The following is a 12,473-nucleotide window of genomic DNA, read 5'->3' as shown; positions in this document are numbered from 1 at the left end:
CACAAGCTTTCGGAGTGGTGATCCTTTGTCAGGTTTCACCTTATGATGTCAAATAGACCTGTTGGTCTGTAACCTGGCATCGTGTGACGTCTGATGTCATAGATCAAACTTAGTATGAATGGGTTGTGATGCTAAAGGTTATTAGGATGACATTTTGAAATATAAGTCAATTATCATAGAAAGTACATGAGATTTAGATTAGATTACTTACAGTGTGGGAACAGGCCCTTCTGCCCAACAAGTCCACACCGACCCGCCAAAGCGCAACCCACCCAGACACACTCCCCTACATTTACCCCTTCACCTAACAGTACGGGCAATTTAGCATGGCCAATTAGACAATAGACAATAGACAATAGGTACAGGAGTAGGCCATTCTTCCCTTCGTGTCTGCACCACAATTCAATATGATCATGGATGATCATCCTTAATCAGTATCCTGTTCCTGCCTTATCTCCATAACCCTTGATTCCACAATCCTTGAGAGCTCTATCCAACTCTTTCTTAAATGAATCCAGAGACTGGGCCTCCACTGCCCTCTGGGGCAGAGCATTCCACACAGCCACCACTCTCTGGGTGAAGAAGTCTCTCCTCATCTCTGTCCTAAATGGTCTACCCCGTATTTTTAAGCTGTGTCCTCTAGTTCGGCACTCACCCAACAGCGGAAACATGTTTCCTGCCTCCAGAGTGTCTAATCCTTTAATAATCTTATACGTCTCAATCAGATCCCCTCTCAGTCTTCTAAACTCAAGGGTATACAAGCCCAATCGCTCCAGTCTTTCAGCGTAAGGTAGTCCTGCCATTCCAGGAATTGACCTCGTGAACCTACGTTGCACTCCTTCAATAGCCAGAATGTCCTTCCTCAAATTTGGAGACCAGAATTGCACACAATATTCCAGGTGCAGTCTCACCAGGGCCCTGTACAGCTGCAGAAGAACCTCTTTGCTTCTATACTCAATCCCTCTTGTTATGAAGGCCAGCATGCTATTAGCCTTCTTCACTACCTGCTGTACCTGCATGCTTACCTTCATTGACTGGTGTACAAGAACACCCAGATCTCTTTGTACTGCCCCTTTACCTAAATTGATTCCATTTAGGTAGTAATCTGCCTTCCTGTTCTTGCTACAAAAGTGGATAACCATACATTTATCCACATTAAACTGCATCTGCCATGCATCTGACCACTCGCCTAACGTGTCCAGGTCACCCTGTAATCTCCTAACATCCTCCTCACATTTCACCCTGCTACCCAGCTTAGTATCATCAGCAAATTTGTTAATATTACTATTAATACCATCTTCTATATCATTAATATATATTTTAAAAAGCTGCGGTCCCAGCACTGATCCCTGCGGTACCCCACTGGTCACTGCCTGCCATTCCGAAATGGAGCCATTTATCACTACTCTTTGTTTTCTGTCAGCCAACCAACTTTCAATCCAAGTTAGTACTTTGCCCCCAATACCATGCGTCCTAATTTTGCTCATTAACCTCCTATGTGGGACTTTATCAAAAGCTTTCTGAAAGTCCAGGTATACTACATCTACTGGATCTCCCTCATCCATCTTCACAGTTACATCCTCAAAAATTCCAGAAGATTAGTGAAGCATGATTTCCCCTTCATAAATCCATGCTGACTCTGACCTATCCTGTTACTACTATCCAGATGTGTCGTAATTTCATCCTTTATAATAGACTCCAGCATCTTTCCCACCACTGTGGTCAGACTAACTGGTCTATAATTTCCTGCTCTCTCTCTCCCACCTTTCTTAAAAAGTGGTACAACATTAGCCACCCTCCAATCCGCAGGAACTGATCCCGAATCTATCGAACTCTGGAAAATAATCACCAACGCATCCACGATTTCTCGAGCCACCTCCTTCAGTATCCAGGGATGTAGACCATCAGGCCCGGTCAGACCTAACAGTCTCTCCAACACCAATTCCTAGCAAATATAAATTCCCTTAAGTTCAGGTCCTTCAGCCACTGTTACCTCAAGGAGTTTGCTTGTGTCTTCCCCAGTGAACACAGATCTGAAGTACCAATTCAATTCCTCTGCCATTTCTTTGTTCCCTGTAATATATTCCCCTGTTTCTGTCTTCAATGGCCCAATTTTAGTCTTAACCATTTCTTTTCCCTTTCACATACCTAAAAAAGCTTTTACTATCTTCCTTTATATTTTGGCCAGTTTACCTTCGTACCTCATTTTTTCTCTGCATATTTCCTTCTTAATAATCCTCTGTTGTTCTTTAAAAGCTTCCCGGTCCTCCTTTTTCCCACTTATCTTTGCTATGTTATACTTTTTCTCTTTTAACTTTATATGTTTCTTAACTTCCCTCGTCAGCCACAGCCACCCATGCCTCCTCATCGGATCTTTCTTCCATTTTGGAATGAACTGATCCTGCATCTTCTACATTATACACAGAAATATCTATTCACCTAACCTGCACATCTTTGGACTGTGGGAGGAAATCGGAGCACCCGGAGGAAACCCACGCAGACACGGGGAGAATGTGCAAACTCCACACAGACAGTTGCCTGAGGTGGGAATTGAACCTGGGTCTCTGGCGCTGTGAGGCAGCAGTGCTGACCCCACCACTGTGCCACCGTGCTGCCCCAAAGATTGTGCGTTGAACTTTCATGATAGGTGAGTATATAAAACTTCTGGCACTTTGAGCCAATGTCCTTTGGATCCCAATATTGCTGAGCTGGATTTTCTGTACCAGCTTTGCTCTCACCACTCTCAGGTTAACAGTTATTTTTGTTTGAGCAAGATCTTATCTTGAAGGGACAGATCATTTTTAAAGAATGGTCGTGAGTGTTAACCTTAGAATCTTTGAATTCAGCACTCATTAGTGTTTATTGTCACACCTGTCTTTGAAAAATGAGAGCTGTCAGTGAGGGTGAACTATTACCATAAGAAGTAGCATATAGGCTTAGCATTTGTAACCAAAAAGTTTGACAAGTTGCTTTACATTTGATTGGAATGAATTTTACTCACAAACAGTAATTTTATAAATCTATTTGACAGAAGAATGTGAGGATAAAGTATAGGTACCTTGGCCACCCCTTTCCAGCATTTTTTTGCAAAGGTGCACCTATAGTCAGTTCTGCTGTAAAGCGGTAGTTCTGTTCTCACACAATTCCGAGTTCTAAGAAAATTGTGCAATAGCAGCACCATTTAAACTAATGGGGCAGGAATCGCATTATAACCAATACATGCTTTAAAAGTTCCCATTTTAGAAATAGTGTCCCCAGTTCATTAATCGCATTATAGCGAATTCGCATTGATGAAATGCGTGTTATAGCAGAACAACCTGTATGTACTAAAGACCATTGTCAAACACGATTTTCTGAGGAACATTGAACATACTGAATATGTTACTCCAGCGTTTCTCTGATTTGTCGCTCAAGAACAAACTTGACAAAGCAGTCAGTCACCAGGGTGTAAGTGCAGAGACCAGTGGACACCGTGAGGGCTGAGATGCTTCATCACCCCAGCTAACGTTGTTTTGATTTGATTTTGATAAGTTTCAATCCTCATTTTGTAAGTTTCTGTTGACTATTAGACTTGTTTCGTTTATGAAGCTTACCAGTGGCTGTTAAACCACTTGATGTTGAGTTTAACAATGGAAAAAAAAAGCTGTAAAACAAAAATGGGAAAATTCAGACCAATCACCCTGTACTTTTAATTGAAAGGCACAAGAATGGTACAAAATGTTGTAAATTGTCCAGCGACCTTTCCTTTGAAATTGAAGTGGTTCTTTTTCAAAATATTAAACTCTAGTTTCCTTGATTGAGGTCAAAAGTCACAATGTCCTTAGACACATCTATTCTAATCTATGCTCCAATTCTTTCGATAAAGTGGGACCAGCAACATTTTGGAAAGTATTTCAAATATTAAGTTCAGGAAAACTTATTGCATGATTCATCAGGTTAAGGCAGTGAATAAGATTAATTTCTGCTGTTTTGTCACACCTAGCTATGATGTCAAGTGGTCTTCACAAAAGAATGCTGACTTTTCAGATGGTCAGATAGGGTTCACTTGTAAATTGCTGCATCTGTTTAATACAGAGGAACTTCGATTATCTGGCATTCGATTATCCAAATATCAGATTATCCAGCAAGATCGCAAGGTCTCGATGCTTGGCTAAACGATGTTATCCGGCATTCAATTATCCAGAATTCAATTAACCAAATGAAATACTCCCCACCTGCGTCCTTCAGATAATCAAGGTTACTCTGTACTGAGTTACATCCTGATATTGCGGAGATTATTGAACTAACTCTGCAAAGATCAGTATCCCATCACCAAATCACCCTTTATTTACACATGGAAAGTCCTGGACTCTGGTCCAGCTCCCTCAGAGCCAGTCCTCCAAGTAAACACAACCTCTGACACTCCTGTTTATATCTGTAAGCCAGGGCTCCCTGATTGGTGCTGTTAACCAGGTATTCTATGAGGTCTACATGGTTGACCTTATTACAATCACTACACTTATCATCTTTAGTTAGCCCCCAGCAGGAAGCTTAATCCTTACTAGGAGTTCACCTTGCTATAATGCTTATCAGACCTACCTAAGACAATCCATTGGGGTTATATGTTTCCAAGCTTTGTACATGTAAAGCCTGAAGCTCACATTTCTGAAGCCTCAGCACTGGGACCAGAAAACCTACACTATAATTAGCAAATTAACTAATAGAACTGCAGGACATAAGTGCAAATTAATGGGAAGTAAATTTGGAACACTTATTAGAAGGGATTTTTTTATTTAGAGCATGATAAGCATTTGAAGTATTGTCAGGTAAAGTAGGGTTGAAATTTTGTGAGACATTCTAAAGGCAAACATAATAATGCATTCATATGATTTTCTTATGTCCACTTCTGAAAAGACAAACATTAATCTATTTGAGTTAACTCCTTTATTTGGTTTTAATGGGAGCAGGGCCATGATAATTTATATCTGAATGTTCATGGCAAGAGAAAAAGTGGAGTGAAGCAAATGTTTCAGGAGAATATCGAGTGGCTTAATTAATACAGTAAGTCACTGATTCCATCATTTCCTCTGCTGCTTCCAGCACCTAAGGGTCCCTACGTTCTAGTAACAGAATATTTACAGCAGAGAGGTTACAGTGCAGACTCAATCATGCCTGGGAAAAAAAAACTTTTGGAGTCTAATCCTACTGTCCAGCTTTTGGCTCTAACCTGTATTCTATCGCATTTCCCGTCCATGCCAGAATGTAGTTTGAAATGTGATGATGATTTCTGACCCTCCCATGTTTTCAGGCATTGAGTTTCACACCACAGAACCCACTGCATGAAAGCATTTCTCTCCAAACTCCTTCAAATCCTTTGCCAATTGCATAAATGTACACACCCTAGTTATTGCCCTCTCTGCTACAGAAAATAAGCTATATGTTATCTATGCTTCTCAGAATGTGACACCTGAATTAAATCTCAGCCTCCTGCAAGCTAAAAATCTCAATGCCTAACAACATGCTTGTACATCTTCTCTGTATCCGGTCTAGTATGTTCACACACTTCTTCTAATGCAGACAGTACTGTTGCTGTAACCTCCATATAGTTATTTTTAACCATTCTGGCTAATAGAGGCACCATTGCAATAGTGCAAGCTCCCAGGAAAATCTTTATGATTACTTTATTTAGAAACAATTTTTAAAAAGAAATTCCCACACACCTACAGCATGAAAAATTATAAATGTATCAGATATATAAGTAAAGCTATGATTCTGATTTAAACAAATAAAGGATATAGATTTAAACATAAACAGATTTAAACATAAATTATATACATTTATAATCCATTAGTGCCTGAAAATGTTATTAAAATGTAGCCATTAATTCATTGAGAATGCAAAGGTTAAAGACTGGGTTAATAAGAACAATAGTCAGAAATCTATGCAAACATGTTAACCAGTCTACTGAAAACGGTACACAGAAATATGCAGCTCTAAACATATTCATGTGAGACATGTTCGATTCTTAACTTGGGCTGGGTGTTTATATTTGTTTTGTTAGGTGTCTCATTGAAGAAAATAGATGAAGAAATGATCTCTAAGTGGAAAAATACACTTTTGCAGATGATTAAAGAACATAGTGTAAGGAGTAGTAACTCACAGATCGAAGTAGGATGTAGTTAATGGAAGATAACACACAATCAGCCAGGTAATCTGCCTTTTATTTCACAAGTGAGTTATCTAAGTCTTTTTTCCTGAGTGAAATAAGAGACAGATTGCACTGCCTTACTGGGTATTGATCTTTTTATTATATGTGCGTGATTTCTTTTAAGGAACTACAAATACATGAACAGTATTCACACTCTATCACCCTGCTGTTGCATTCGTTGGATGGTAAATTTGAGAAAATGTACTCCTTGCTAAACAGAGTTGGAATGAGAGCAAAGATTGTACTCAATAGTAACCAGCAATCATGAAATTTACACCAGCAATAAGTACCTAGCTTGTTTTGTTCAGGAACGTGTAGAAACTTTGTAGTGTAGGTGTGTAATAAAGCTATAGGTTAAAACATGCATATATCAATACATATATAATGCCAATTAAAACAAAATTGAAGTATATAGTGAGTAGTATAACTTTTTCTATTACTAGATTGTACCTTAACATTGTCAAAGGTTTTTAAAAAGACTTCTCAATGAATTTTTCTTCTGTGACAACTGTCCAACTTCCTTACACTCATCTGTGGTATTTTTTACATGTAAACCACTACAAAAATGCACACTGTTGTTGTCTTGTACAGTGCTTTGTCTAACATCTTGAAAACGTACTAAGAAATAACATTGTTTAAATAATGCACAGTTAACAATTTGCCACTGGGCTATTTTCTAGTTGCACAACCAAGTGATATCAATTCAAATCATTCATGTAGCATCACATCTAATGGGGCAGTAGTGGTGATATCTCTGAATTTTTGTTCCTTGCTGACCTGACAATATTAATATGTATTTATGTTCTTATAAATTTAAAATAGTCCCCAGACAAATTATTACAAACTTATTATTTAGAATGGTAACTGAGGTAGTTTTGGAAAACCAATAGGAGTGCTGGAGCTAACCCAGCCATAGCAACTGAATAATTTATACAAATGAGACACTGTTGAATTTAAAAATGTGCTTTCAACAGTCTTAATGTTTCAATATAAGCGGAATAAAATATACATATTCAGGTGCAATAGTTCATTCACTCAAATTTGAACATTAACATTGTACGTTAAATGTTGCTTATAATCAATCTTCATTTTATCTTAATTAAGGTTAAATTACTATACACCAAGCTATTTCCTACTCCATTTAAGATGGAGCCAGATTAGAATGAGCTCCATTTAAGAACAAATTTTATCCACACAGTCTTTAACATCATGTTCATATGACTGGATTCTTTGTTAATTCGAAGCTGTATTGCATAAAGTTTGAAATTTCAGCTTTTATATATTTTCGCAACCAATGCACCATGTGGAATTGCAACTTCAATGTCAACATGAAAGAAATCAAACTCACACTAGTTGAAGTTAACAGTTAAAATATGGATGACAAAATGCATATTGTGATAGTTTAACTAAAATCTCAAGTAGGTCACACAGGCAAAGGACAATTGTACGGAATCAGCTTTTCCCCTTTGCTATGATGTTAAACTGGTAGCTTGCATGGTCATTTTCTGGTACTAACCTACAAATTGCCAGAGTCATTGAATTCAATTTCATAATTTATTACTGTGGGATTTGAACTCAGGACTATTGGGTAGCATAACCACTACACTACCATTCATCACGACTTACAGCGACAGTTATTGTTTGCATTTGAGTAAATGAATTAAATTTATCTTTTTTGAATCAGATAAAATTTACATGTGAAAGAGACATAAGAGCTATTCTTTCAACCAAATTCACCAGCAGCAATTGTCATAATCTTCACCAACATTTTTTGACTCTGTAGAATTAAAAACCTTAGCTACAGACCCTGAGGTTTGAACAAATACAGTTTTTAAAGTAGTGCTGTATACATGGAACTGATCCATGCACCTGTAATATTACACATGATTGGCTGTTTCTTTATGCTGGGATATTCCTGACATTATTCAACACTTGATGGTTTCCATTGACATTGTAATATCCAAACTGCAGTCTTGTCTTTTCAATATGATCAATCAAAAGCTAACTAAATAAGTATTTTTGTTTATAATCACCTAATCATGACACTGATATAATTTTGCAAAGTAGCTAAATAGGTTAAGTGGAAAAGATCTCTGTACATTCTCTCATGTTCTTGTGTCTACCCAAACCTGTATGATTTGTAAAGCAGCAATTTTACTAAATCAAGCAAATCCTGTGAAGTGCATTCTAGTTTTTAATTGGAGACTATGTTTTTCAGTGGCATGGGAGAAACTTTACTTGTACTGCATTTATCAAGTGACACACTGTCAGCAATACTAAATGCATTGCCATCATAAAGATAAAGGCTATAATCAGTCATTAAAATCAAGGAGAAAAACCCTCACAGAGAATAAGACAAAAGGAAAATCAATATTATGATAGAAAACACAGCAGCTAGCGAAATATATTATGTTCTTCAATTCCTTTCTCACCTTTCCATTACTTTTCTTCCTTGCTATTTGATTGAGCCTTTCATTTAGTACTGGTTATAGCTTGGTTTCAACTTCCTTCACAATAAATAAGATAGATAAACAGTTCTTTGGAAAATCAAAATGGCTTTATAATTCTTGAAAGCAGTAGGAGTCTGGGAGACAATGGGTCCATTAGTTTCCGACTTCAAAACTGTTTTCAAAGGCATTTTACAGTTTCATTAACATGGCAAAGGGCTGCTGTGATTCATGAAATTTCAACACAACCTAAAACAACAAATCACCAGGTATAACCATGTCCATCTTCACCATCTTCAGGTTGATGTGTCAAAGACTGTTCCACAAAATAATTATTTAATCCTTTAGGCAATGCTGAGTTGTGGAATTAACCCAAAGATATTTTGGGTGGTTGGGGCGGTGGGAAACAAGATGAATCAGTTCCTTCCTGCTTTCCGAAAAGGGGCTGCAATCAACATCTCAGACTGTTCAGAAATCATCTCATGATATTCATTAGTAAACTTACAATCAAACAACAGTCCTTGTATCATTTACTCCACTGTTACTTTGAAAGCATGTATACATCTATATAAATAGTCTGAAGCTCTTGGGAGTCAACATCTTATTTTAATATGCTAGACCTGAATTAAGCAGCAATAATTTTTGAAAGTTTTATTTTAATGGGATACACTATACTAAAACACTATAAAAAGCAAGCAGACAGACAATCAGCTAAAAGTGATTCCCAGCAGTCATAAAAATTTCATCATAATAATTGTTTTGATAATAACACAGCTTAGCATCAGCTTATTTTCCATGTCAGACATAGCACCAAGATGATTCAGGATGAAAGTTTTGAACAATTTTCCCCAAATAAATAAATCTCATCATTGTTTTCCTATCCAGTTGAATTTGAAATAATAGCTTAACTTTTCTGGGAATGGTTAGAATATATAGCTATCAACGGTATTTTATTCCTGCAGCCTTTCAGAATGTTGTCATTTAACCTTTGTGATTTTACTTAATTACAAATGTAAAAAAAAGTTACAAGTCTTTGTTACATATAGGAATGGTAGGTCACCAATAAGCACTAATAATATACTTGAGAATAGGTCTCTTTCTGCATTGATTTTTCTCTTTTCGTTTTAGATATAATAACATAGGACAGACAGGCACACACAATGACCAATTTCAAAAAAAGCACAAAATAAAAATCATTAGGCCATTTTATCATACTGTAGAAACATCCCTGTAGATATCATTAACATTTTATGCGGTCCACATTCAGTAAGATCAATGTGAAATACAATGCAGTGTGATGGTATGGGTGTTACCATCTCTCACCCAGAAATTGTCTTTAAGAGCACTGTTTAGATAAATATTAGTTAAGTGAAATAATTGAACACTTCAGGTATATACAAGCAGCTATTGATCTTATGTTGTTCAAACCATCCATTTCAGTCGTGATGCCTTTGCTGAATTTGAATTTCTTTCTTATTTTAGTAAATAGCACTTAATAATTAAAACAAATAATCATTCTCGAAGTGTTTTGATTTATATTAGTGTTTCAAGGCCACATCGTACATTGCATCCTACATCAACAACTTACGCCTCTCAAAAATGTGATGGTTCCTGCATTTACTGCTAGCTAAGAATGAAGACTTACCCACCAAAACCAAATTCAAATAGCTCCAAGAATGGTTCCTTTCCCAACTATCGCAGCTAGTCCCAGCTCTGCATTTGGAAGGACATGGCAAAGCTATCATGGAAGAGAGGCAGCCAAAAAAGCACAGAAAGAAGAAAGCGTTTCACGTTTTCCCTGCAATGTTGCGGAAACGCAAGACTGGGACCCCCCAACAGGCACCTTTATATAGCAATGCACAGAGTGACAAAACACTCGCTGTCATAATATGCCAGTTAGCATGTCCAATATGAGGCGATCGTTAGAATCCCAAGGGTTAGGAGACAGGAGCGCTGAAGGAAAAAAGAAGGGAAAAAAAAGCACAAGGATCAATAGTGCTCTGGGAAATAAGGTAGAAAAGGTTATTTACTCTGCATTGATCTGTTGCTGCAGTAGTAAAGAGCCAGCCTGTTTTCCAGACAAATCTTTTGTTAACCTTTTAGCTGAAACATACTCACAAGGCAACAAGGGAAAGCACTAACAGGTGTAGATTATGGATCGAAGCAGGTCATGGTACTGCTGTCGCTGCCTTGTGCCCATGTAACAACAACCTGAAGAAATTCAAACATCAATAGGGATAATAAGGGCAAATTTATCAAGAGCCGGCCTAGACTTGCTGGAAGCCTGGCTTCCTCCAATTGCCCAGATGAGGCTCAATTGATTTGGACATTCTTTTTCCTCAACATTTTATCAATACTGACAAGCAAATTTGTTTGCTTCCCTGCACTACACTTACTCTCAGCAGCACAAACAGCTTGATTGCTACTGAGTACAAGTCCTCTTAATGATTGAATGGATGCAATTATAATAAAAACTGATTAATTAAAGTAATAATATCCCCTCATGTTGCCTTTTAAAAGCTCTATGGCAGTTCAAGCTTGTAAGAGTAGGTTCTATAAGTAGCAGAGACTATTTACAGATGCAGTACTTTGCTTTTCAAATATTACATTAGCTGTAATTGCAACTAAGAAAACTGATAACATGAAACAGTAATAAGGAAGTAGCAAAACCAATAGCTGTATACCTCATTCATAAAGCTTTCTATTCTCAGAATTTTGTGAAGAGTTGACCAGAATATTCCTTTTACCTTTAGTCAGTAATAATTGGCCTGAACGCTAATGGATTTGTTATAAAATATCTTTTTTAAATATTTTGTGACTGTTTCAGATATAAGAAGTAAAACAAATATATCAGAAGAAGAAATGAAGTTCAAATGAATGTTGCCATTTTGTGGGTACCTGGAGCAATGTTCCTTCAATTGGATTATTTGGGTGTAGTTACTGATCAGCTATTTACTCATGTCAGTTTTATACTTTTAGACTTGCAAATATCACTAAATTTTGTTTACATTTAAATCAAATTGTTCTCGTCTTAAGAAAAATCAAGGTAAACAACTTCACTGAATTCATCAGAGACGATCCTTTTGCCATTAATGTTCCTTTCAGGCTAAGATATGATCATTATTCCATGGAAGAATTAGTGAGGGTAGGAACTAGCCTGTAAAATTTGACAAGATCTGATAACATGTTTTCAGCATAAGAACTCTATCTGTTTCAAGTCCTGGTAATACTAAAAGACTTTGTGTTTCATCTCTTTGTCCTATTTAGTATTTCAGGTATATGACCATTCAAGGCATAGACAGAAGTATATGAAAGAGTGCAACTAATAGAAGCATAATTGCAAATATAAGCATGACCACAGTTAGGCAGTAGTGTGGGTTTAAAGTAAAAAAAAAACAGGAAATTTAGAGTCTCCTCAGTTTAGGGGACTGACTCTGTGCTGGTTGGTGCTACAGTCAGTGTGTTCCTGTTAATACTGTCTGTGTTTCGGAGGAGGAGAGTTTTCTTTTCCTTTCTCCCGCCCACTTTTCCAGAGGAGATATTTGTTCCTTTTTGGTTTTCTTTATTATTTTTTGTATGCATTTGAAGAAAAAAATATAAACAGGAGATTTAGAGTCTCCTCAGTTCAGGGGACTGACTGTAGAAAATAAATAGAAGCATAATTGCAATTAAATGCTAAGTAGAAGCATTTTTACCTGGGCAAGTTTCAAACTGCCTAATTTAAAGGTTGTATATGTTTGGATAAGAGGACACCCACAAGAATTATCTTCAGAAATGTTTAATAAATTAGGACTTAAAGATATAGGATATAGGATAAGAACACCAGTAGGTATGAACAG

This window comes from Chiloscyllium plagiosum, unplaced genomic scaffold, assembly GCF_037043375.1.
Source record: "Chiloscyllium plagiosum isolate Xiang-an unplaced genomic scaffold, Cpla_swu_hap1 HiC_scaffold_39, whole genome shotgun sequence".
NCBI lineage: Eukaryota > Metazoa > Chordata > Chondrichthyes > Orectolobiformes > Hemiscylliidae > Chiloscyllium > Chiloscyllium plagiosum.
Note: the sequence above shows the minus strand (reverse complement) of the source record.